The sequence below is a fragment of the Cololabis saira genome, chromosome 5, assembly GCF_033807715.1.
Source record: "Cololabis saira isolate AMF1-May2022 chromosome 5, fColSai1.1, whole genome shotgun sequence".
NCBI classification, from domain to species: Eukaryota; Metazoa; Chordata; class Actinopteri; order Beloniformes; family Belonidae; genus Cololabis; species Cololabis saira.
The window spans coordinates 45,617,201-45,642,026 of NC_084591.1; the positions used below are offsets into that span (position 1 = coordinate 45,617,201).

The 24,826-nt window shown below is 43.2% G+C and overlaps 1 protein-coding gene and 20 non-coding genes across 21 annotated transcripts in view; 1 reads left to right on the forward strand and 20 right to left on the reverse strand.

Moving 5' to 3' along the window:
• Positions 1 to 24,826, forward strand: part of cpne2 (copine II) — a 313,754-nt gene that overhangs the window by 171,942 nt on the left and 116,986 nt on the right. The gene's annotated exons all lie outside the window — the stretch shown is intronic.
• On the reverse strand, positions 754 to 825 carry trnae-cuc (transfer RNA glutamic acid (anticodon CUC)). Its single transcript has one exon. It is a non-coding gene; the product is annotated as a tRNA-Glu (tRNA).
• Positions 1,988 to 2,059, reverse strand: trnae-cuc (transfer RNA glutamic acid (anticodon CUC)). The gene has a single exon. It is a non-coding gene; the product is annotated as a tRNA-Glu (tRNA).
• On the reverse strand, positions 3,223 to 3,294 carry trnae-cuc (transfer RNA glutamic acid (anticodon CUC)). Its single transcript has one exon. It is a non-coding gene; the product is annotated as a tRNA-Glu (tRNA).
• trnae-cuc (transfer RNA glutamic acid (anticodon CUC)) lies at positions 4,458 to 4,529 on the reverse strand. Its single transcript has one exon. It is a non-coding gene; the product is annotated as a tRNA-Glu (tRNA).
• Positions 5,693 to 5,764, reverse strand: trnae-cuc (transfer RNA glutamic acid (anticodon CUC)). Its single transcript has one exon. It is a non-coding gene; the product is annotated as a tRNA-Glu (tRNA).
• trnae-cuc (transfer RNA glutamic acid (anticodon CUC)) lies at positions 6,928 to 6,999 on the reverse strand. Its single transcript has one exon. It is a non-coding gene; the product is annotated as a tRNA-Glu (tRNA).
• On the reverse strand, positions 8,163 to 8,234 carry trnae-cuc (transfer RNA glutamic acid (anticodon CUC)). Its single transcript has one exon. It is a non-coding gene; the product is annotated as a tRNA-Glu (tRNA).
• On the reverse strand, positions 9,398 to 9,469 carry trnae-cuc (transfer RNA glutamic acid (anticodon CUC)). The gene has a single exon. It is a non-coding gene; the product is annotated as a tRNA-Glu (tRNA).
• Positions 11,006 to 11,077, reverse strand: trnae-cuc (transfer RNA glutamic acid (anticodon CUC)). Its single transcript has one exon. It is a non-coding gene; the product is annotated as a tRNA-Glu (tRNA).
• On the reverse strand, positions 12,241 to 12,312 carry trnae-cuc (transfer RNA glutamic acid (anticodon CUC)). The gene has a single exon. It is a non-coding gene; the product is annotated as a tRNA-Glu (tRNA).
• Positions 13,476 to 13,547, reverse strand: trnae-cuc (transfer RNA glutamic acid (anticodon CUC)). Its single transcript has one exon. It is a non-coding gene; the product is annotated as a tRNA-Glu (tRNA).
• Positions 14,711 to 14,782, reverse strand: trnae-cuc (transfer RNA glutamic acid (anticodon CUC)). The gene has a single exon. It is a non-coding gene; the product is annotated as a tRNA-Glu (tRNA).
• Positions 15,946 to 16,017, reverse strand: trnae-cuc (transfer RNA glutamic acid (anticodon CUC)). Its single transcript has one exon. It is a non-coding gene; the product is annotated as a tRNA-Glu (tRNA).
• Positions 17,181 to 17,252, reverse strand: trnae-cuc (transfer RNA glutamic acid (anticodon CUC)). Its single transcript has one exon. It is a non-coding gene; the product is annotated as a tRNA-Glu (tRNA).
• Positions 18,403 to 18,474, reverse strand: trnae-cuc (transfer RNA glutamic acid (anticodon CUC)). The gene has a single exon. It is a non-coding gene; the product is annotated as a tRNA-Glu (tRNA).
• Positions 19,638 to 19,709, reverse strand: trnae-cuc (transfer RNA glutamic acid (anticodon CUC)). The gene has a single exon. It is a non-coding gene; the product is annotated as a tRNA-Glu (tRNA).
• Positions 20,873 to 20,944, reverse strand: trnae-cuc (transfer RNA glutamic acid (anticodon CUC)). Its single transcript has one exon. It is a non-coding gene; the product is annotated as a tRNA-Glu (tRNA).
• trnae-cuc (transfer RNA glutamic acid (anticodon CUC)) lies at positions 22,108 to 22,179 on the reverse strand. The gene has a single exon. It is a non-coding gene; the product is annotated as a tRNA-Glu (tRNA).
• trnae-cuc (transfer RNA glutamic acid (anticodon CUC)) lies at positions 23,343 to 23,414 on the reverse strand. The gene has a single exon. It is a non-coding gene; the product is annotated as a tRNA-Glu (tRNA).
• Positions 24,578 to 24,649, reverse strand: trnae-cuc (transfer RNA glutamic acid (anticodon CUC)). Its single transcript has one exon. It is a non-coding gene; the product is annotated as a tRNA-Glu (tRNA).

Consider the following 24,826-nt stretch of genomic DNA (forward strand, 5'->3'; position numbering starts at 1 on the left):
TGTTTTGAACCACTTTAGTACAGTTCCAGAAAGACCCGCCCAGTTCTATAGTGGTTTGAGTAAAATATTTCGGTCAACTGTATCAAGTGCAACACTGATATCCAGTAACAATAAGACTGACTTTTTTCCCATCATCTGCATTCAAAAATATATCATTGTGACTTTTTTTGGCAATGATGTCAGAAAAGTAGTACTTCCTTGGATTCCTTAGTTGTAAATTATGAGAGGGAAGTTTGTCTTTATAGATGTCAAAAGGAACCTGGAGATTAGTTTTTCTCCAATCAAAAACGTATGCTTTCAAGAGCCTCTTGAAGTTAGAGAGGGACATCGCTGTTCTGATAGCAGCTGGCAGGCGGTTCCACCAGCGTGGAACACTGTGAAAACTGTCTGGACTGAGAGTTCCTTGAATGTAGGGATGGCGCTGCCAAACAACATTCCTGTGAGGAGCAATTAGCGCCTATGGCGTAATTCTGTATGATCGCGTTGAGGCAGATAATTCAAGTGAAAGGGCACAACTCAGGAGAAGAGACAGCAGGCGTAGAGTGAGAAATCTAGTAAAGGAAAGCACAGTTCCCTGACTGGGAATGGAACCCAGGGCAAGTTTTCACATTCTAGTCACTTTTTGAACATCCCACCGTGAGCGTACGCGCAATCCTTGTGCACCGCACTCTCTGTACATGTGGCCGTTGATCTTTCAACTTGTTGAAACCCTCTGGTGTATATTGTGAGAAATGTATCATAGAAAAAGAGCAGTTCCCTGACCGGGAATCGAACCCGGGCCGCGGCGGTGAGAGCGCCGAATCCTAACCACTAGACCATCAGGGAGATGCCGCTAGGTAGTGTCAATTCGAAATACCCGTAAAAATGTTGTCACAATAATCAAGCTACTATAGATGAATGCACAGACTACTCTTCCCAGTTGAGACATCAGATCTTTTAACCTTGATATGTTTTTAAAGTGGTAGTAGGCTGACTTTGTTTTTGTCTTAATGTGTTTAGGTGCGAGTCCATCACAACACCCAGATTTCTGCGCTGGTTGCTAGTTTTTAGGTGTATCTGTGGTGACCTGTAATCGTTTGTCTTTGGCTCCAAAGACAATTTTGTTTAGCTCGAGAAATGTAGATATTGAACAGAAGAGCTCCCAGACTGGAACCTTGGGGAACTCCACATGTGATTCTTGTCTTCTCTGATGTAAAGTTACCTGTTGACACAAAGTACTTCCTGTTCTCTAAGTATGTTTTGAACCACTTTAGTACAGTTCCAGAAAGACCCGCCCAGTTCTATAGTGGTTTGAGTAAAATATTTCGGTCAACTGTATCAAGTGCAACACTGATATCCAGTAACAATAAGACTGACTTTTTCCCATCATCTGCATTCAAAAATATATCATTGTGACTTTTTTTGGCAATGATGTCAGAAAAGTAGTACTTCCTTGGATTCCTTAGTTGTAAATTATGAGAGGGAAGTTTGTCTTTATAGATGTCAAAAGGAACCTGGAGATTAGTTTTTCTCCAATCAAAAACGTATGCTTTCAAGAGCCTCTTGAAGTTAGAGAGGGACATCGCTGTTCTGATAGCAGCTGGCAGGCGGTTCCACCAGCGTGGAACACTGTGAAAACTGTCTGGACTGAGAGTTCCTTGAACGTAGGGATGGCGCTGCCAAACAACATTCCTGTGAGGAGCAATTAGCGCCTATGGCGTAATTCTGTATGATCGCGTTGAGGCAGATAATTCAAGTGAAAGGGCACAACTCAGGAGAAGAGACAGCAGGCGTAGAGTGAGAAATCTAGTAAAGGAAAGCACAGTTCCCTGACTGGGAATGGAACCCAGGGCAAGTTTTCACATTCTAGTCACTTTTTGAACATCCCACCGTGAGCGTACGCGCAATCCTTGTGCACCGCACTCTTTGTACATGTGGCCGTTGATCTTTCAACTTGTTGAAACCCTCTGGTGTATATTGTGAGAAATGTATCATAGAAAAAGAGCAGTTCCCTGACCGGGAATCGAACCCGGGCCGCGGCGGTGAGAGCGCCGAATCCTAACCACTAGACCATCAGGGAGATGCCGCTAGGTAGTGTCAATTCGAAATACCCGTAAAAATGTTGTCACAATAATCAAGCTACTATAGATGAATGCACAGACTACTCTTCCCAGTTGAGACATCAGATCTTTTAACCTTGATATGTTTTTAAAGTGGTAGTAGGCTGACTTTGTTTTTGTCTTAATGTGTTTAGGTGCGAGTCCATCACAACACCCAGATTTCTGCGCTGGTTGCTAGTTTTTAGGTGTATCTGTGGTGACCTGTAATCGTTTGTCTTTGGCTCCAAAGACAATTTTGTTTAGCTCGAGAAATGTAGATATTGAACAGAAGAGCTCCCAGACTGGAACCTTGGGGAACTCCACATGTGATTCTTGTCTTCTCTGATGTAAAGTTACCTGTTGACACAAAGTACTTCCTGTTCTCTAAGTATGTTTTGAACCACTTTAGTACAGTTCCAGAAAGACCCGCCCAGTTCTATAGTGGTTTGAGTAAAATATTTCGGTCAACTGTATCAAGTGCAACACTGATATCCAGTAACAATAAGACCGACTTTTTTCCCATCATCTGCATTCAAAAATATATCATTGTAACTTTTTTTGGCAATGATGTCAGAAAAGTAGTACTTCCTTGCATTCCTTAGTTGTAAATTATGAGAGGGAAGTTTGTCTTTATAGATGTCAAAAGGAACCTGGAGATTCGTTTTTCTCCAATCAAAAACATATGCTTTCAAGAGCCTCTTGAAGTTAGAGAGGGACATCGCTGTTCTGATAGCAGCTGGCAGGCGGTTCCACCAGCGTGGAACACTGTGAAAACTGTCTGGACTGAGAGTTCCTTGAACGTAGGGATGGCGCTGCCAAACAACATTCCTGTGAGGAGCAATTAGCGCCTATGGCGTAATTCTGTATGATCGCGTTGAGGCAGATAATTCAAGTGAAAGGGCACAACTCAGGAGAACAGACAGCAGGCGTAGAGTGAGAAATCTAGTAAAGGAAAGCACAGTTCCCTGACTGGGAATGGAACCCAGGGCAAGTTTTCACATTCTAGTCACTTTTTGAACATCCCACCGTGAGCGTACGCGCAATCCTTGTGCACCGCACTCTCTGTACATGTGGCCGTTGATCTTTCAACTTGTTGAAACCCTCTGGTGTATATTGTGAGAAATGTATCATAGAAAAAGAGCAGTTCCCTGACCGGGAATCGAACCCGGGCCGCGGCGGTGAGAGCGCCGAATCCTAACCACTAGACCATCAGGGAGATGCCGCTAGGTAGTGTCAATTCGAAATACCCGTAAAAATGTTGTCACAATAATCAAGCTACTATAGATGAATGCACAGACTACTCTTCCCAGTTGAGACATCAGATCTTTTAACCTTGATATGTTTTTAAAGTGGTAGTAGGCTGACTTTGTTTTTGTCTTAATGTGTTTAGGTGCGAGTCCATCACAACACCCAGATTTCTGCGCTGGTTGCTAGTTTTTAGGTGTATCTGTGGTGACCTGTAATCGTTTGTCTTTGGCTCCAAAGACAATTTTGTTTAGCTCGAGAAATGTAGATATTGAACAGAAGAGCTCCCAGACTGGAACCTTGGGGAACTCCACATGTGATTCTTGTCTTCTCTGATGTAAAGTTACCTGTTGACACAAAGTACTTCCTGTTCTCTAAGTATGTTTTGAACCACTTTAGTACAGTTCCAGAAAGACCCGCCCAGTTCTATAGTGGTTTGAGTAAAATATTTCGGTCAACTGTATCAAGTGCAACACTGATATCCAGTAACAATAAGACTGAGTTTTTTCCCATCATCTGCATTCAAAAATATATCATTGTGACTTTTTTTGGCAATGATGTCAGAAAAGTAGTACTTCCTTGCATTCCTTAGTTGTAAATTATGAGAGGGAAGTTTGTCTTTATAGATGTCAAAAGGAACCTGGAGATTAGTTTTTCTCCAATCAAAAACGTATGCTTTCAAGAGCCTCTTGAAGTTAGAGAGGGACATCGCTGTTCTGATAGCAGCTGGCAGGCGGTTCCACCAGCGTGGAACACTGTGAAAACTGTCTGGACTGAGAGTTCCTTGGACGTAGGGATGGCGCTGCCAAACAACATTCCTGTGAGGAGCAATTAGCGCCTATGGCGTAATTCTGTATGATCGCGTTGAGGCAGATAATTCAAGTGAAAGGGCACAACTCAGGAGAAGAGACAGCAGGCGTAGAGTGAGAAATCTAGTAAAGGAAAGCACAGTTCCCTGACTGGGAATGGAACCCAGGGCAAGTTTTCACATTCTAGTCACTTTTTGAACATCCCACCGTGAGCGTACGCGCAATCCTTGTGCACCGCACTCTTTGTACATGTGGCCGTTGATCTTTCAACTTGTTGAAACCCTCTGGTGTATATTGTGAGAAATGTATCATAGAAAAAGAGCAGTTCCCTGACCGGGAATCGAACCCGGGCCGCGGCGGTGAGAGCGCCGAATCCTAACCACTAGACCATCAGGGAGATGCCGCTAGGTAGTGTCAATTCGAAATACCCGTAAAAATGTTGTCACAATAATCAAGCTACTATAGATGAATGCACAGACTACTCTTCCCAGTTGAGACATCAGATCTTTTAACCTTGATATGTTTTTAAAGTGGTAGTAGGCTGACTTTGTTTTTGTCTTAATGTGTTTAGGTGCGAGTCCATCACAACACCCAGATTTCTGCGCTGGTTGCTAGTTTTTAGGTGTATCTGTGGTGACCTGTAATCGTTTGTCTTTGGCTCCAAAGACAATTTTGTTTAGCTCGAGAAATGTAGATATTGAACAGAAGAGCTCCCAGACTGGAACCTTGGGGAACTCCACATGTGATTCTTGTCTTCTCTGATGTAAAGTTACCTGTTGACACAAAGTACTTCCTGTTCTCTAAGTATGTTTTGAACCACTTTAGTACAGTTCCAGAAAGACCCGCCCAGTTCTATAGTGGTTTGAGTAAAATATTTCGGTCAACTGTATCAAGTGCAACACTGATATCCAGTAACAATAAGACTGACTTTTTTCCCATCATCTGCATTCAAAAATATATCATTGTGACTTTTTTTGGCAATGATGTCAGAAAAGTAGTACTTCCTTGCATTCCTTAGTTGTAAATTATGAGAGGGAAGTTTGTCTTTATAGATGTCAAAAGGAACCTGGAGATTAGTTTTTCTCCAATCAAAAACGTATGCTTTCAAGAGCCTCTTGAAGTTAGAGAGGGACATCGCTGTTCTGATAGCAGCTGGCAGGCGGTTCCACCAGCGTGGAACACTGTGAAAACTGTCTGGACTGAGAGTTCCTTGAACGTAGGGATGGCGCTGCCAAACAACATTCCTGTGAGGAGCAATTAGCGCCTATGGCGTAATTCTGTATGATCGCGTTGAGGCAGATAATTCAAGTGAAAGGGCACAACTCAGGAGAAGAGACAGCAGGCGTAGAGTGAGAAATCTAGTAAAGGAAAGCACAGTTCCCTGACTGGGAATGGAACCCAGGGCAAGTTTTCACATTCTAGTCACTTTTTGAACATCCCACCGTGAGCGTACGCGCAATCCTTGTGCACCGCACTCTCTGTACATGTGGCCGTTGATCTTTCAACTTGTTGAAACCCTCTGGTGTATATTGTGAGAAATGTATCATAGAAAAAGAGCAGTTCCCTGACCGGGAATCGAACCCGGGCCGCGGCGGTGAGAGCGCCGAATCCTAACCACTAGACCATCAGGGAGATGCCGCTAGGTAGTGTCAATTCGAAATACCCGTAAAAATGTTGTCACAATAATCAAGCTACTATAGATGAATGCACAGACTACTCTTCCCAGTTGAGACATCAGATCTTTTAACCTTGATATGTTTTTAAAGTGGTAGTAGGCTGACTTTGTTTTTGTCTTAATGTGTTTAGGTGCGAGTCCATCACAACACCCAGATTTCTGCGCTGGTTGCTAGTTTTTAGGTGTATCTGTGGTGACCTGTAATCGTTTGTCTTTGGCTCCAAAGACAATTTTGTTTAGCTCGAGAAATGTAGATATTGAACAGAAGAGCTCCCAGACTGGAACCTTGGGGAACTCCACATGTGATTCTTGTCTTCTCTGATGTAAAGTTACCTGTTGACACAAAGTACTTCCTGTTCTCTAAGTATGTTTTGAACCACTTTAGTACAGTTCCAGAAAGACCCGCCCAGTTCTATAGTGGTTTGAGTAAAATATTTCGGTCAACTGTATCAAGTGCAACACTGATATCCAGTAACAATAAGACTGACTTTTTTCCCATCATCTGCATTCAAAAATATATCATTGTGACTTTTTTTGGCAATGATGTCAGAAAAGTAGTACTTCCTTGCATTCCTTAGTTGTAAATTATGAGAGGGAAGTTTGTCTTTATAGATGTCAAAAGGAACCTGGAGATTCGTTTTTCTCCAATCAAAAACGTATGCTTTCAAGAGCCTCTTGAAGTTAGAGAGGGACATCGCTGTTCTGATAGCAGCTGGCAGGCGGTTCCACCAGCGTGGAACACTGTGAAAACTGTCTGGACTGAGAGTTCCTTGAACGTAGGGATGGCGCTGCCAAACAACATTCCTGTGAGGAGCAATTAGCGCCTATGGCGTAATTCTGTATGATCGCGTTGAGGCAGATAATTCAAGTGAAAGGGCACAACTCAGGAGAAGAGACAGCAGGCGTAGAGTGAGAAATCTAGTAAAGGAAAGCACAGTTCCCTGACTGGGAATGGAACCCAGGGCAAGTTTTCACATTCTAGTCACTTTTTGAACATCCCACCGTGAGCGTACGCGCAATCCTTGTGCACCGCACTCTCTGTACATGTGGCCGTTGATCTTTCAACTTGTTGGAACCCCCTGGTGTATATTGTGAGAAATGTATCATAGAAAAAGAGCAGTTCCCTGACCGGGAATCGAACCCGGGCCGCGGCGGTGAGAGCGCCGAATCCTAACCACTAGACCATCAGGGAGATGCCGCTAGGTAGTGTCAATTCGAAATACCCGTAAAAATGTTGTCACAATAATCAAGCTACTATAGATGAATGCACAGACTACTCTTCCCAGTTGAGACATCAGATCTTTTAACCTTGATATGTTTTTAAAGTGGTAGTAGGCTGACTTTGTTTTTGTCTTAATGTGTTTAGGTGCGAGTCCATCACAACACCCAGATTTCTGCGCTGGTTGCTAGTTTTTAGGTGTATCTGTGGTGACCTGTAATCGTTTGTCTTTGGCTCCAAAGACAATTTTGTTTAGCTCGAGAAATGTAGATATTGAACAGAAGAGCTCCCAGACTGGAACCTTGGGGAACTCCACATGTGATTCTTGTCTTCTCTGATGTAAAGTTACCTGTTGACACAAAGTACTTCCTGTTCTCTAAGTATGTTTTGAACCACTTTAGTACAGTTCCAGAAAGACCCGCCCAGTTCTATAGTGGTTTGAGTAAAATATTTCGGTCAACTGTATCAAGTGCAACACTGATATCCAGTAACAATAAGACTGACTTTTTTCCCATCATCTGCATTCAAAAATATATCATTGTGACTTTTTTTGGCAATGATGTCAGAAAAGTAGTACTTCCTTGCATTCCTTAGTTGTAAATTATGAAAGGGAAGTTTGTCTGTATAGATGTCAAAAGGAACCTGGAGATTAGTTTTTCTCCAATCAAAAACGTATGCTTTCAAGAGCCTCTTGAAGTTAGAGAGGGACATCGCTGTTCTGATAGCAGCTGGCAGGCGGTTCCACCAGCGTGGAACACTGTGAAAACTGTCTGGACTGAGAGTTCCTTGAACGTAGGGATGGCGCTGCCAAACAACATTCCTGTGAGGAGCAATTAGCGCCTATGGCGTAATTCTGTATGATCGCGTTGAGGCAGATAATTCAAGTGAAAGGGCACAACTCAGGAGAAGAGACAGCAGGCGTAGAGTGAGAAATCTAGTAAAGGAAAGCACAGTTCCCTGACTGGGAATGGAACCCAGGGCAAGTTTTCACATTCTAGTCACTTTTTGAACATCCCACCGTGAGCGTACGCGCAATCCTTGTGCACCGCACTCTCTGTACATGTGGCCGTTGATCTTTCAACTTGTTGAAACCCTCTGGTGTATATTGTGAGAAATGTATCATAGAAAAAGAGCAGTTCCCTGACCGGGAATCGAACCCAGGCCGCGGCAGTGAGAGCGCCGAATCCTAACCACTAGACCATCAGGGAGATGCCGCTAGGTTGTGTCAATTCGAAATACCCGTAAAAATGTTGTCACAATAATCAAGCTACTATAGATGAATGCACAGACTACTCTTCCCAGTTGAGACATCAGATCTTTTAACCTTGATATGTTTTTAAAGTGGTAGTAGGCTGACTTTGTTTTTGTCTTAATGTGTTTAGGTGCGAGTCCATCACAACACCCAGATTTCTGCGCTGGTTGCTAGTTTTTAGGTGTATCTGTGGTGACCTGTAATCGTTTGTCTTTGGCTCCAAAGACAATTTTGTTTAGCTCGAGAAATGTAGATATTGAACAGAAGAGCTCCCAGACTGGAACCTTGGGGAACTCCACATGTGATTCTTGTCTTCTCTGATGTAAAGTTACCTGTTGACACAAAGTACTTCCTGTTCTCTAAGTATGTTTTGAACCACTTTAGTACAGTTCCAGAAAGACCCGCCCAGTTCTATAGTGGTTTGAGTAAAATATTTCGGTCAACTGTATCAAGTGCAACACTGATATCCAGTAACAATAAGACTGACTTTTTTCCCATCATCTGCATTCAAAAATATATCATTGTGACTTTTTTTGGCAATGATGTCAGAAAAGTAGTACTTCCTTGCATTCCTTAGTTGTAAATTATGAGAGGGAAGTTTGTCTGTATAGATGTCAAAAGGAACCTGGAGATTAGTTTTTCTCCAATCAAAAACGTATGCTTTCAAGACCCTCTTGAAGTTAGAGAGGGACATCGCTGTTCTGATAGCAGCTGGCAGGCGGTTCCACCAGCGTGGAACACTGTGAAAACTGTCTGGACTGAGAGTTCCTTGAACGTAGGGATGGCGCTGCCAAACAACATTCCTGTGAGGAGCAATTAGCGCCTATGGCGTAATTCTGTATGATCGCGTTGAGGCAGATAATTCAAGTGAAAGGGCACAACTCAGGAGAAGAGACAGCAGGCGTAGAGTGAGAAATCTAGTAAAGGAAAGCACAGTTCCCTGACTGGGAATGGAACCCAGGGCAAGTTTTCACATTCTAGTCACTTTTTGAACATCCCACCGTGAGCGTACGCGCAATCCTTGTGCACCGCACTCTCTGTACATGTGGCCGTTGATCTTTCAACTTGTTGAAACCCTCTGGTGTATATTGTGAGAAATGTATCATAGAAAAAGAGCAGTTCCCTGACCGGGAATCGAACCCGGGCCGCGGCGGTGAGAGCGCCGAATCCTAACCACTAGACCATCAGGGAGATGCCGCTAGGTAGTGTCAATTCGAAATACCCGTAAAAATGTTGTCACAATAATCAAGCTACTATAGATGAATGCACAGACTACTCTTCCCAGTTGAGACATCAGATCTTTTAACCTTGATATGTTTTTAAAGTGGTAGTAGGCTGACTTTGTTTTTGTCTTAATGTGTTTAGGTGCGAGTCCATCACAACACCCAGATTTCTGCGCTGGTTGCTAGTTTTTAGGTGTATCTGTGGTGACCTGTAATCGTTTGTCTTTGGCTCCAAAGACAATTTTGTTTAGCTCGAGAAATGTAGATATTGAACAGAAGAGCTCCCAGACTGGAACCTTGGGGAACTCCACATGTGATTCTTGTCTTCTCTGATGTAAAGTTACCTGTTGACACAAAGTACTTCCTGTTCTCTAAGTATGTTTTGAACCACTTTAGTACAGTTCCAGAAAGACCCGCCCAGTTCTATAGTGGTTTGAGTAAAATATTTCGCTCAACTGTATCAAGTGCAACACTGATATCCAGTAACAATAAGACTGACTTTTTTCCCATCATCTGCATTCAAAAATATATCATTATGACTTTTTTTGGCAATGATGTCAGAAAAGTAGTACTTCCTTGCATTCCTTAGTTGTAAATTATGAGAGGGAAGTTTGTCTGTATAGATGTCAAAAGGAACCTGGAGATTAGTTTTTCTCCAATCAAAAACGTATGCTTTCAAGAGCCTCTTGAAGTTAGAGAGGGACATCGCTGTTCTGATAGCAGCTGGCAGGCGGTTCCACCAGCGTGGAACACTGTGAAAACTGTCTGGACTGAGAGTTCCTTGAACGTAGGGATGGCGCTGCCAAACAACATTCCTGTGAGGAGCAATTAGCGCCTATGGCGTAATTCTGTATGATCGCGTTGAGGCAGATAATTCAAGTGAAAGGGCACAACTCAGGAGAAGAGACAGCAGGCGTAGAGTGAGAAATCTAGTAAAGGAAAGCACAGTTCCCTGACTGGGAATGGAACCCAGGGCAAGTTTTCACATTCTAGTCACTTTTTGAACATCCCACCGTGAGCGTACGCGCAATCCTTGTGCACCGCACTCTCTGTACATGTGGCCGTTGATCTTTCAACTTGTTGAAACCCTCTGGTGTATATTGTGAGAAATGTATCATAGAAAAAGAGCAGTTCCCTGACCGGGAATCTAACCCGGGCTGCGGGCGGTGAGAGCGCCGAATCCTAACCACTAGACCATCAATTAGCGCCTATGGCGTAATTCTGTATGATCGCGTTGAGGCAGATAATTCAAGTGAAAGGGCACAACTCAGGAGAAGAGACAGCAGGCGTAGAGTGAGAAATCTAGTAAAGGAAAGCACAGTTCCCTGACTGGGAATGGAACCCAGGGCAAGTTTTCACATTCTAGTCACTTTTTGAACATCCCACCGTGAGCGTACGCGCAATCCTTGTGCACCGCACTCTCTGTACATGTGGCCGTTGATCTTTCAACTTGTTGGAACCCCCTGGTGTATATTGTGAGAAATGTATCATAGAAAAAGAGCAGTTCCCTGACCGGGAATCGAACCCGGGCCGCGGCGGTGAGAGCGCCGAATCCTAACCACTAGACCATCAGGGAGATGCCGCTAGGTAGTGTCAATTCGAAATACCCGTAAAAATGTTGTCACAATAATCAAGCTACTATAGATGAATGCACAGACTACTCTTCCCAGTTGAGACATCAGATCTTTTAACCTTGATATGTTTTTAAAGTGGTAGTAGGCTGACTTTGTTTTTGTCTTAATGTGTTTAGGTGCGAGTCCATCACAACACCCAGATTTCTGCGCTGGTTGCTAGTTTTTAGGTGTATCTGTGGTGACCTGTAATCGTTTGTCTTTGGCTCCAAAGACAATTTTGTTTAGCTCGAGAAATGTAGATATTGAACAGAAGAGCTCCCAGACTGGAACCTTGGGGAACTCCACATGTGATTCTTGTCTTCTCTGATGTAAAGTTACCTGTTGACACAAAGTACTTCCTGTTCTCTAAGTATGTTTTGAACCACTTTAGTACAGTTCCAGAAAGACCCGCCCAGTTCTATAGTGGTTTGAGTAAAATATTTCGGTCAACTGTATCAAGTGCAACACTGATATCCAGTAACAATAAGACTGACTTTTTTCCCATCATCTGCATTCAAAAATATATCATTGTGACTTTTTTTGGCAATGATGTCAGAAAAGTAGTACTTCCTTGCATTCCTTAGTTGTAAATTATGAGAGGGAAGTTTGTCTGTATAGATGTCAAAAGGAACCTGGAGATTAGTTTTTCTCCAATCAAAAACGTATGCTTTCAAGAGCCTCTTGAAGTTAGAGAGGGACATCGCTGTTCTGATAGCAGCTGGCAGGCGGTTCCACCAGCGTGGAACACTGTGAAAACTGTCTGGACTGAGAGTTCCTTGAACGTAGGGATGGCGCTGCCAAACAACATTCCTGTGAGGAGCAATTAGCGCCTATGGCGTAATTCTGTATGATCGCGTTGAGGCAGATAATTCAAGTGAAAGGGCACAACTCAGGAGAAGAGACAGCAGGCGTAGAGTGAGAAATCTAGTAAAGGAAAGCACAGTTCCCTGACTGGGAATGGAACCCAGGGCAAGTTTTCACATTCTAGTCACTTTTTGAACATCCCACCGTGAGCGTACGCGCAATCCTTGTGCACCGCACTCTCTGTACATGTGGCCGTTGATCTTTCAACTTGTTGAAACCCTCTGGTGTATATTGTGAGAAATGTATCATAGAAAAAGAGCAGTTCCCTGACCGGGAATCGAACCCGGGCCGCGGCGGTGAGAGCGCCGAATCCTAACCACTAGACCATCAGGGAGATGCCGCTAGGTAGTGTCAATTCGAAATACCCGTAAAAATGTTGTCACAATAATCAAGCTACTATAGATGAATGCACAGACTACTCTTCCCAGTTGAGACATCAGATCTTTTAACCTTGATATGTTTTTAAAGTGGTAGTAGGCTGACTTTGTTTTTGTCTTAATGTGTTTAGGTGCGAGTCCATCACAACACCCAGATTTCTGCGCTGGTTGCTAGTTTTTAGGTGTATCTGTGGTGACCTGTAATCGTTTGTCTTTGGCTCCAAAGACAATTTTGTTTAGCTCGAGAAATGTAGATATTGAACAGAAGAGCTCCCAGACTGGAACCTTGGGGAACTCCACATATGATTCTTGTCTTCTCTGATGTAAAGTTACCTGTTGACACAAAGTACTTCCTGTTCTCTAAGTATGTTTTGAACCACTTTAGTACAGTTCCAGAAAGACCCGCCCAGTTCTATAGTGGTTTGAGTAAAATATTTCGGTCAACTGTATCAAGTGCAACACTGATATCCAGTAACAATAAGACTGACTTTTTTCCCATCATCTGCATTCAAAAATATATCATTGTGACTTTTTTTGGCAATGATGTCAGAAAAGTAGTACTTCCTTGCATTCCTTAGTTGTAAATTATGAGAGGGAAGTTTGTCTTTATAGATGTCAAAAGGAACCTGGAGATTAGTTTTTCTCCAATCAAAAACGTATGCTTTCAAGAGCCTCTTGAAGTTAGAGAGGGACATCGCTGTTCTGATAGCAGCTGGCAGGCGGTTCCACCAGCGTGGAACACTGTGAAAACTGTCTGGACTGAGAGTTCCTTGAACGTAGGGATGCCGCTGCCAAACAACATTCCTGTGAGGAGCAATTAGCGCCTATGGCGTAATTCTGTATGATCGCGTTGAGGCAGATAATTCAAGTGAAAGGGCACAACTCAGGAGAAGAGACAGCAGGCGTAGAGTGAGAAATCTAGTAAAGGAAAGCACAGTTCCCTGACTGGGAATGGAACCCAGGGCAAGTTTTCACATTCTAGTCACTTTTTGAACATCCCACCGTGAGCGTACGCGCAATCCTTGTGCACCACACTCTCTGTACATGTGGCCGTTGATCTTTCAACTTGTTGAAACCCTCTGGTGTATATTGTGAGAAATGTATCATAGAAAAAGAGCAGTTCCCTGACCGGGAATCGAACCCGGGCCGCGGCGGTGAGAGCGCCGAATCCTAACCACTAGACCATCAGGGAGATGCCGCTAGGTAGTGTCAATTCGAAATACCCGTAAAAATGTTGTCACAATAATCAAGCTACTATAGATGAATGCACAGACTACTCTTCCCAGTTGAGACATCAGATCTTTTAACCTTGATATGTTTTTAAAGTGGTAGTAGGCTGACTTTGTTTTTGTCTTAATGTGTTTAGGTGCGAGTCCATCACAACACCCAGATTTCTGCGCTGGTTGCTAGTTTTTAGGTGTATCTGTGGTGACCTGTAATCGTTTGTCTTTGGCTCCAAAGACAATTTTGTTTAGCTCGAGAAATGTAGATATTGAACAGAAGAGCTCCCAGACTGGAACCTTGGGGAACTCCACATGTGATTCTTGTCTTCTCTGATGTAAAGTTACCTGTTGACACAAAGTACTTCCTGTTCTCTAAGTATGTTTTGAACCACTTTAGTACAGTTCCAGAAAGACCCGCCCAGTTCTATAGTGGTTTGAGTAAAATATTTCGGTCAACTGTATCAAGTGCAACACTGATATCCAGTAACAATAAGACTGACTTTTTTCCCATCATCTGCATTCAAAAATATATCATTGTGACTTTTTTTGGCAATGATGTCAGAAAAGTAGTACTTCCTTGCATTCCTTAGTTGTAAATTATGAGAGGGAAGTTTGTCTTTATAGATGTCAAAAGGAACCTGGAGATTAGTTTTTCTCCAATCAAAAACGTATGCTTTCAAGAGCCTCTTGAAGTTAGAGAGGGACATCGCTGTTCTGATAGCAGCTGGCAGGCGGTTCCACCAGCGTGGAACACTGTGAAAACTGTCTGGACTGAGAGTTCCTTGAACGTAGGGATGGCGCTGCCAAACAACATTCCTGTGAGGAGCAATTAGCGCCTATGGCGTAATTCTGTATGATCGCGTTGAGGCAGATAATTCAAGTGAAAGGGCACAACTCAGGAGAAGAGACAGCAGGCGTAGAGTGAGAAATCTAGTAAAGGAAAGCACAGTTCCCTGACTGGGAATGGAACCCAGGGCAAGTTTTCACATTCTAGTCACTTTTTGAACATCCCACCGTGAGCGTACGCGCAATCCTTGTGCACCGCACTCTCTGTACATGTGGCCGTTGATCTTTCAACTTGTTGAAACCCTCTGGTGTATATTGTGAGAAATGTATCATAGAAAAAGAGCAGTTCCCTGACCGGGAATCGAACCCGGGCCGCGGCGGTGAGAGCGCCGAATCCTAACCACTAGACCATCAGGGAGATGCCGCTAGGTAGTGTCAATTCGAAATACCCGTAAAAATGTTGTCACAATAATCAAGCTACTATAGATGAATGCACAGACTACTCTTCCCAGTTGAGACATCAGATCTTTTAACCTTGATATGTTTTTAAAGTGGTAGTAGGCTGACTTTGTTTTTGTCTTAATGTGTTTAGGTGCGAGTCCATCACAACACCCAGATTTCTGCGCTGGTTGCTAGTTTTTAGGTGTATCTGTGGTGACCTGTAATCGTTTGTCTTTGGCTCCAAAGACAATTTTGTTTAGCTCGAGAAATGTAGATATTGAACAGAAGAGCTCCCAGACTGGAACCTTGGGGAACTCCACATGTGATTCTTGTCTTCTCTGATGTAAAGTTACCTGTTGACACAAAGTACTTCCTGTTCTCTAAGTATGTTTTGAACCACTTTAGTACAGTTCCAGAAAGACCCGCCCAGTTCTATAGTGGTTTGAGTAAAATATTTCGGTCAACTGTATCAAGTGCAACACTGATATCCAGTAACAATAAGACTGACTTTTTTCCCATCATCTGCATTCAAAAATATATCATTGTGACTTTTTTTGGCAATGATGTCAGAAAAGTAGTACTTCCTTGCATTCCTTAGTTGTAAATTATGAGAGGGAAGTTTGTCTTTATAGATGTCAAAAGGAACCTGGAGATTAGTTTTTCTCCAATCAAAAACGTATGCTTTCAAGAGCCTCTTGAAGTTAGAGAGGGACATCGCTGTTCTGATAGCAGCTGGCAGGCGGTTCCACCAGCGTGGAACACTGTGAAAACTGTCTGGACTGAGAGTTCCTTGAACGTAGGGATGGCGCTGCCAAACAACATTCCTGTGAGGAGCAATTAGCGCCTATGGCGTAATTCTGTATGATCGCGTTGAGGCAGATAATTCAAGTGAAAGGGCACAACTCAGGAGAAGAGACAGCAGGCGTAGAGTGAGAAATCTAGTAAAGGAAAGCACAGTTCCCTGACTGGGAATGGAACCCAGGGCAAGTTTTCACATTCTAGTCACTTTTTGAACATCCCACCGTGAGCGTACGCGCAATCCTTGTGCACCGCACTCTCTGTACATGTGGCCGTTGATCTTTCAACTTGTTGAAACCCTCTGGTGTATATTGTGAGAAATGTATCATAGAAAAAGAGCAGTTCCCTGACCGGGAATCGAACCCGGGCCGCGGCGGTGAGAGCGCCGAATCCTAACCACTAGACCATCAGGGAGATGACGCTAGGTAGTGTCAATTCGAAATACCCGTAAAAATGTTGTCACAATAATCAAGCTACTATAGATGAATGCACAGACTACTCTTCCCAGTTGAGACATCAGATCTTTTAACCTTGATATGTTTTTAAAGTGGTAGTAGGCTGACTTTGTTTTTGTCTTAATGTGTTTAGGTGCGAGTCCATCACAACACCCAGATTTCTGCGCTGGTTGCTAGTTTTTAGGTGTATCTGTGGTGACCTGTAATCGTTTGTCTTTGGCTCCAAAGACAATTTTGTTTAGCTCGAGAAATGTAGATATTGAACAGAAGAGCTCCCAGACTGGAACCTTGGGGAACTCCACATGTGATTCTTGTCTTCTCTGATGTAAAGTTACCTGTTGACACAAAGTACTTCCTGTTCTCTAAGTATGTTTTGAACCACTTTAGTACAGTTCCAGAAAGACCCGCCCAGTTCTATAGTGGTTTGAGTAAAATATTTCGCTCAACTGTATCAAGTGCAACACTGATATCCAGTAACAATAAGACTGACTTTTTTCCCATCATCTGCATTCAAAAATGTATCATTGTGACTTTTTTTGGCAATGATGTCAGAAAAGTAGTACTTCCTTGCATTCCTTAGTTGTAAATTATGAGAGGGAAGTTTGTCTTTATAGATGTCAAAAGGAACCTGGAGATTAGTTTTTCTCCAATCAAAAACGTATGCTTTCAAGAGCCTCTTGAATTTAGAGAGGGACATCGCTGTTCTGATAGCAGCTGGCAGGCGGTTCCACCAGCGTGGAACACTGTGAAAACTGTCTGGACTGAGAGTTCCTTGAATGTAGGGATGGCGCTGCCAAACAACATTCCTGTGAGGAGCAATTAGCGCCTATGGCGTAATTCTGTATGATCGCGTTGAGGCAGATAATTCAAGTGAAAGGGCACAACTCAGGAGAAGAGACAGCAGGCGTAGAGTGAGAAATCTAGTAAAGGAAAGCACAGTTCCCTGACGGGGAATGGAACCCAGGGCAAGTTTTCACATTCTAGTCACTTTTTGAACATCCCACCGTGAGCGTACGCGCAATCCTTGTGCACCGCACTCTCTGTACATGTGGCCGTTGATCTTTCAACTTGTTGAAACCCTCTGGTGTATATTGTGAGAAATGTATCATAGAAAAAGAGCAGTTCCCTGACCGGGAATCGAACCCGGGCCGCGGCGGTGAGAGCGCCAAATCCTAACCACTAGACCATCAGGGAGATGCCGCTAGGTAGTGTCAATTCTAAATACCCGTAAAAATGTTGTCACAATAATCAAGCTACTATAGATGAATGCACAGACTACTCTTCCCAGTTGAAACATCAGATCTTTTAACCTTGATATGTTTTTAAAGTGGTAGTAGGCTGACTTTGTTTTTGTCTTAATGTGTTTAGGTGCGAGTCCATCACAACACCCAGATTTCTGCGCTGGTTGCTAGTTTTTAGGTGTATCTGTGGTGACCTGTAATCGTTTGTCTTTGGCTCCAAAGACAATTTTGTTTAGCTCGAGAAATGTAGATATTGAACAGAAGAGCTCCCAGACTGGAACCTTGGGGAACTCCACATGTGATCTCTTAAAGTTACCTGTTGACACAAAGTACTTCCTGTTCTCTAAGTATGTTTTGAACCACTTTAGTACAGTTCCAGAAAGACCCGCCCAGTTCTATAGTGGTTTGAGTAAAATATTTCGGTCAACTGTATCAAGTGCAACACTGATATCCAGTAACAATAAGACTGACTTTTTTCCCATCATCTGCATTCAAAAATATATCATTGTGACTTTTTTTGGCAATGATGTCAGAAAAGTAGTACTTCCTTGCATTCCTTAGTTGTAAATTATGAGAGGGAAGTTTGTCTTTATAGATGTCAAAAGGAACCTGGAGATTAGTTTTTCTCCAATCAAAAACGTATGCTTTCAAGAGCCTCTTGAAGTTAGAGAGGGACATCGCTGTTCTGATAGCAGCTGGCAGGCGGTTCCACCAGCGTGGAACACTGTGAAAACTGTCTGGACTGAGAGTTCCTTGAACGTAGGGATGGCGCTGCCAAACAACATTCCTGTGAGGAGCAATTAGCGCCTATGGCGTAATTCTGTATGATCGCGTTGAGGCAGATAATTCAAGTGAAAGGGCACAACTCAGGAGAAGAGACAGCAGGCGTAGAGTGAGAAATCTAGTAAAGGAAAGCACAGTTCCCTGACTGGGAATGGAACCCAGGGCAAGTTTTCACATTCTAGTCACTTTTTGAACATCCCACCGTGAGCGTACGCGCAATCCTTGTGCACCGCACTCTCTGTACATGTGGCCGTTGATCTTTCAACTTGTTGAAACCCTCTGGTGTATATTGTGAGAAATGTATCATAGAAAAAGAGCAGTTCCCTGACCGGGAATCGAACCCGGGCCGCGGCGGTGAGAGCGCCGAATCCTAACCACTAGACCATCAGGGAGATGCCGCTAGGTAGTGTCGATTCGAAATACCCGTAAAAATGTTGTCACAATAATCAAGCTACTATAGATGAATGCACAGACTACTCTTCCCAGTTGAGACATCAGATCTTTTAACCTTGATATGTTTTTAAAGTGGTAGTAGGCTGACTTTGTTTTTGTCTTAATGTGTTTAGGTGCGAGTCCATCACAACACCCAGATTTCTGCGCTGGTTGCTAGTTTTTAGGTGTATCTGTGGTGACCTGTAATCGTTTGTCTTTGGCTCCAAAGACAATTTTGTTTAGCTCGAGAAATGTAGATATTGAACAGAAGAGCTCCCAGACTGGAACCTTGGGGAACTCCACATGTGATTCTTGTCTTCTCTGATGTAAAGTTACCTGTTGACACAAAGTACTTCCTGTTCTCTAAGTATGTTTTGAACCACTTTAGTACAGTTCCAGAAAGACCCGCCCAGTTCTATAGTGGTTTGAGTAAAATATTTCGGTCAACTGTATCAAGTGCAACACTGATATCCAGTAACAATAAGACTGACTTTTTTCCCATCATCTGCATTCAAAAATATATCATTGTGACTTTTTTTGGCAATGATGTCAGAAAAGTAGTACTTCCTTGCATTCCTTAGTTGTAAATTATGAGAGGGAAGTTTGTCTGTATAGATGTCAAAAGGAACCTGGAGATTAGTTTTTCTCCAATCAAAAACGTATGCTTTCAAGAGCCTCTTGAAGTTAGAGAGGGACATCGCTGTTCTGATAGCAGCTGGCAGGCGGTTCCACCAGCGTGGAACACTGTGAAAACTGTCTGGACTGAGAGTTCCTTGAACGTAGGGATGGCGCTGCCAAACAACATTCCTGTGAGGAGCAATTAGCGCCTATGGCGTAATTCTGTATGATCGCGTTGAGGCAGATAATTCAAGTGAAAGGGCACAACTCAGGAGAAGAGACAGCAGGCGTAGAGTGAGAAATCTAGTAAAGGAAAGCACAGTTCCCTGACTGGGAATGGAACCCAGGGCAAGTTTTCACATTCTAGTCACTTTTTGAACATCCCACCGTGAGCGTACGCGCAATCCTTGTGCACCGCACTCTCTGTACATGTGGCCGTTGATCTTTCAACTTGTTGAAACCCTCTGGTGTATATTGTGAGAAATGTATCATAGAAAAAGAGCAGTTCCCTGACCGGGAATCGAACCCGGGCCGCGGCGGTGAGAGCGCCGAATCCTAACCACTAGACCATCAGGGAGATGCCGCTAGGTAGTGTCGATTCGAAATACCCGTAAAAATGTTGTCACAATAATCAAGCTACTATAGATGAATGCACAGACTACTCTTCCCAGTTGAGACATCAGATCTTTTAACCTTGATATGTTTTTAAAGTGGTAGTAGGCTGACTTTGTTTTTGTCTTAATGTGTTTAGGTGCGAGTCCATCACAACACCCAGATTTCTGCGCTGGTTGCTAGTTTTTAGGTGTATCTGTGGTGACCTGTAATCGTTTGTCTTTGGCTCCAAAGACAATTTTGTTTAGCTCGAGAAATGTAGATATTGAACAGAAGTGCTCCCAGACTGGAACCTTGGGGAACTCCACATGTGATTCTTGTCTTCTCTGATGTAAAGTTACCTGTTGACACAAAGTACTTCCTGTTCTCTAAGTATGTTTTGAACCACTTTAGTACAGTTCCAGAAAGACCCGCCCTGTTCTATAGTGGTTTGAGTAAAATATTTCGGTCAACTGTATCAAGTGCAACACTGATATCCAGTAACAATAAGACTGACTTTTTTCCCATCATCTGCATTCAAAAATATATCATTGTGACTTTTTTTGGCAATGATGTCAGAAAAGTAGTACTTCCTTGCATTCCTTAGTTGTAAATTATGAGAGGGAAGTTTGTCTTTATAGATGTCAAAAGGAACCTGGAGATTAGTTTTTCTCCAATCAAAAACGTATGCTTTCAAGAGCCTCTTGAAGTTAGAGAGGGACATCGCTGTTCTGATAGCAGCTGGCAGGCGGTTCCACCAGCGTGGAACACTGTGAAAACTGTCTGGACTGAGAGTTCCTTGAACGTAGGGATGGCGCTGCCAAACAACATTCCTGTGAGGAGCAATTAGCGCCTATGGCGTAATTCTGTATGATCGCGTTGAGGCAGATAATTCAAGTGAAAGGGCACAACTCAGGAGAAGAGACAGCAGGCGTAGAGTGAGAAATCTAGTAAAGGAAAGCACAGTTCCCTGACTGGGAATGGAACCCAGGGCAAGTTTTCACATTCTAGTCACTTTTTGAACATCCCACCGTGAGCGTACGCGCAATCCTTGTGCACCGCACTCTCTGTACATGTGGCCGTTGATCTTTCAACTTGTTGAAACCCTCTGGTGTATATTGTGAGAAATGTATCATAGAAAAAGAGCAGTTCCCTGACCGGGAATCGAACCCGGGCCGCGGCGGTGAGAGCGCCGAATCCTAACCACTAGACCATCAGGGAGATGCCGCTAGGTAGTGTCGATTCGAAATACCCGTAAAAATGTTGTCACAATAATCAAGCTACTATAGATGAATGCACAGACTACTCTTCCCAGTTGAGACATCAGATCTTTTAACCTTGATATGTTTTTAAAGTGGTAGTAGGCTGACTTTGTTTTTGTCTTAATGTGTTTAGGTGCGAGTCCATCACAACACCCAGATTTCTGCGCTGGTTGCTAGTTTTTAGGTGTATCTGTGGTGACCTGTAATCGTTTGTCTTTGGCTCCAAAGACAATTTTGTTTAGCTCGAGAAATGTAGATATTGAACAGAAGAGCTCCCAGACTGGAACCTTGGGGAACTCCTCATGTGATTCTTGTCTTCTCTGATGTAAAGTTACCTGTTGACACAAAGTACTTCCTGTTCTCTAAGTATGTTTTGAACCACTTTAGTACAGTTCCAGAAAGACCCGCCCAGTTCTATAGTGGTTTGAGTAAAATATTTCGGTCAACTGTATCAAGTGCAACACTGATATCCAGTAACAATAAGACTGACTTTTTTCCCATCATCTGCATTCAAAAATATATCATTGTGACTTTTTTTGGCAATGATGTCAGAAAAGTAGTACTTCCTTGCATTCCTTAGTTGTAAATTATGAGAGGGAAGTTTGTCTTTATAGATGTCAAAAGGAACCTGGAGATTAGTTTTTCTCCAATCAAAAACGTATGCTTTCAAGAGCCTCTTGAAGTTAGAGAGGGACATCGCTGTTCTGATAGCAGCTGGCAGGCGGTTCCACCAGCGTGGAACACTGTGAAAACTGTCTGGACTGAGAGTTCCTTGAACGTAGGGATGGCGCTGCCAAACAACATTCCTGTGAGGAGCAATTAGCGCCTATGGCGTAATTCTGTATGATCGCGTTGAGGCAGATAATTCAAGTGAAAGGGCACAACTCAGGAGAAGAGACAGCAGGCGTAGAGTGAGAAATCTAGTAAAGGAAAGCACAGTTCCCTGACTGGGAATGGAACCCAGGGCAAGTTTTCACATTCTAGTCACTTTTTGAACATCCCACCGTGAGCGTACGCGCAATCCTTGTGCACCGCACTCTCTGTACATGTGGCCGTTGATCTTTCAACTTGTTGAAACCCTCTGGTGTATATTGTGAGAAATGTATCATAGAAAAAGAGCAGTTCCCTGACCGGGAATCGAACCCGGGCCGCGGCGGTGAGAGCGCCGAATCCTAACCACTAGACCATCAGGGAGATGCCGCTAGGTAGTGTCGATTCGAAATACCCGTAAAAATGTTGTCACAATAATCAAGCTACTATAGATGAATGCACAGACTACTCTTCCCAGTTGAGACATCAGATCTTTTAACCTTGATATGTTTTTAAAGTGGTAGTAGGCTGACTTTGTTTTTGTCTTAATGTGTTTAGGTGCGAGTCCATCACAACACCCAGATTTCTGCGCTGGTTGCTAGTTTTTAGGTGTATCTGTGGTGACCTGTAATCGTTTGTCTTTGGCTCCAAAGACAATTTTGTTTAGCTCGAGAAATGTAGATATTGAACAGAAGAGCTCCCAGACTGGAACCTTGGGGAACTCCTCATGTGATTCTTGTCTTCTCTGATGTAAAGTTACCTGTTGACACAAAGTACTTCCTGTTCTCTAAGTATGTTTTGAACCACTTTAGTACAGTTCCAGAAAGACCCGCCCAGTTCTATAGTGGTTTGAGTAAAATATTTCGGTCAACTGTATCAAGTGCAACACTGATATCCAGTAACAATAAGACTGACTTTTTTCCCATCATCTGCATTCAAAAATATATCATTGTGACTTTTTTTGGCAATGATGTCAGAAAAGTAGTACTTCCTTGCATTCCTTAGTTGTAAATTATGAGAGGGAAGTTTGTCTTTATAGATGTCAAAAGGAACCTGGAGATTAGTTTTTCTCCAATCAAAAACGTATGCTTTCAAGAGCCTCTTGAAGTTAGAGAGGGACATCGCTGTTCTGATAGCAGCTGGCAGGCGGTTCCACCAGCGTGGAACACTGTGAAAACTGTCTGGACTGAGAGTTCCTTGAACGTAGGGATGGCGCTGCCAAACAACATTCCTGTGAGGAGCAATTAGCGCCTATGGCGTAATTCTGTATGATCGCGTTGAGGCAGATAATTCAAGTGAAAGGGCACAACTCAGGAGAAGAGACAGCAGGCGTAGAGTGAGAAATCTAGTAAAGGAAAGCACAGTTCCCTGACTGGGAATGGAACCCAGGGCAAGTTTTCACATTCTAGTCACTTTTTGAACATCCCACCGTGAGCGTACGCGCAATCCTTGTGCACCGCACTCTCTGTACATGTGGCCGTTGATCTTTCAACTTGTTGAAACCCTCTGGTGTATATTGTGAGAAATGTATCATAGAAAAAGAGCAGTTCCGTGACCGGGAATCGAACCCGGGCCGCGGCGGTGAGAGCGCCGAATCCTAACCACTAGACCATCAGGGAGATGCCGCTAGGTAGTGTCAATTCGAAATACCCGTAAAAATGTTGTCACAATAATCAAGCTACTATAGATGAATGCACAGACTACTCTTCCCAGTTGAGACATCAGATCTTTTAACCTTGATATGTTTTTAAAGTGGTAGTAGGCTGACTTTGTTTTTGTCTTAATGTGTTTAGGTGCGAGTCCATCACAACACCCAGATTTCTGCGCTGGTTGCTAGTTTTTAGGTGTATCTGTGGTGACCTGTAATCGTTTGTCTTTGGCTCCAAAGACAATTTTGTTTAGCTCGAGAAATGTAGATATTGAACAGAAGAGCTCCCAGACTGGAACCTTGGGGAACTCCACATGTGATTCTTGTCTTCTCTGATGTAAAGTTACCTGTTGACACAAAGTACTTCCTGTTCTCTAAGTATGTTTTGAACCACTTTAGTACAGTTCCAGAAAGACCCGCCCAGTTCTATAGTGGTTTGAGTAAAATATTTCGCTCAACTGTATCAAGTGCAACACTGATATCCAGTAACAATAAGACTGACTTTTTTCCCATCATCTGCATTCAAAAATGTATCATTGTGACTTTTTTTGGCAATGATGTCAGAAAAGTAGTACTTCCTTGCATTCCTTAGTTGTAAATTATGAGAGGGAAGTTTGTCTTTATAGATGTCAAAAGGAACCTGGAGATTAGTTTTTCTCCAATCAAAAACGTATGCTTTCAAGAGCCTCTTGAATTTAGAGAGGGACATCGCTGTTCTGATAGCAGCTGGCAGGCGGTTCCACCAGCGTGGAACACTGTGAAAACTGTCTGGACTGAGAGTTCCTTGAATGTAGGGATGGCGCTGCCAAACAACATTCCTGTGAGGAGCAATTAGCGCCTATGGCGTAATTCTGTATGATCGCGTTGAGGCAGATAATTCAAGTGAAAGGGCACAACTCAGGAGAAGAGACAGCAGGCGTAGAGTGAGAAATCTAGTAAAGGAAAGCACAGTTCCCTGACTGGGAATGGAACCCAGGGCAAGTTTTCACATTCTAGTCACTTTTTGAACATCCCACCGTGAGCGTACGCGCAATCCTTGTGCACCGCACTCTCTGTACATGTGGCCGTTGATCTTTCAACTTGTTGAAACCCTCTGGTGTATATTGTGAGAAATGTATCATAGAAAAAGAGCAGTTCCCTGACCGGGAATCGAACCCGGGCCGCGGCGGTGAGAGCGCCAAATCCTAACCACTAGACCATCAGGGAGATGCCGCTAGGTAGTGTCAATTCGAAATACCCGTAAAAATGTTGTCACAATAATCAAGCTACTATAGATGAATGCACAGACTACTCTTCCCAGTTGAAACATCAGATCTTTTAACCTTGATATGTTTTTAAAGTGGTAGTAGGCTGACTTTGTTTTTGTCTTAATGTGTTTAGGTG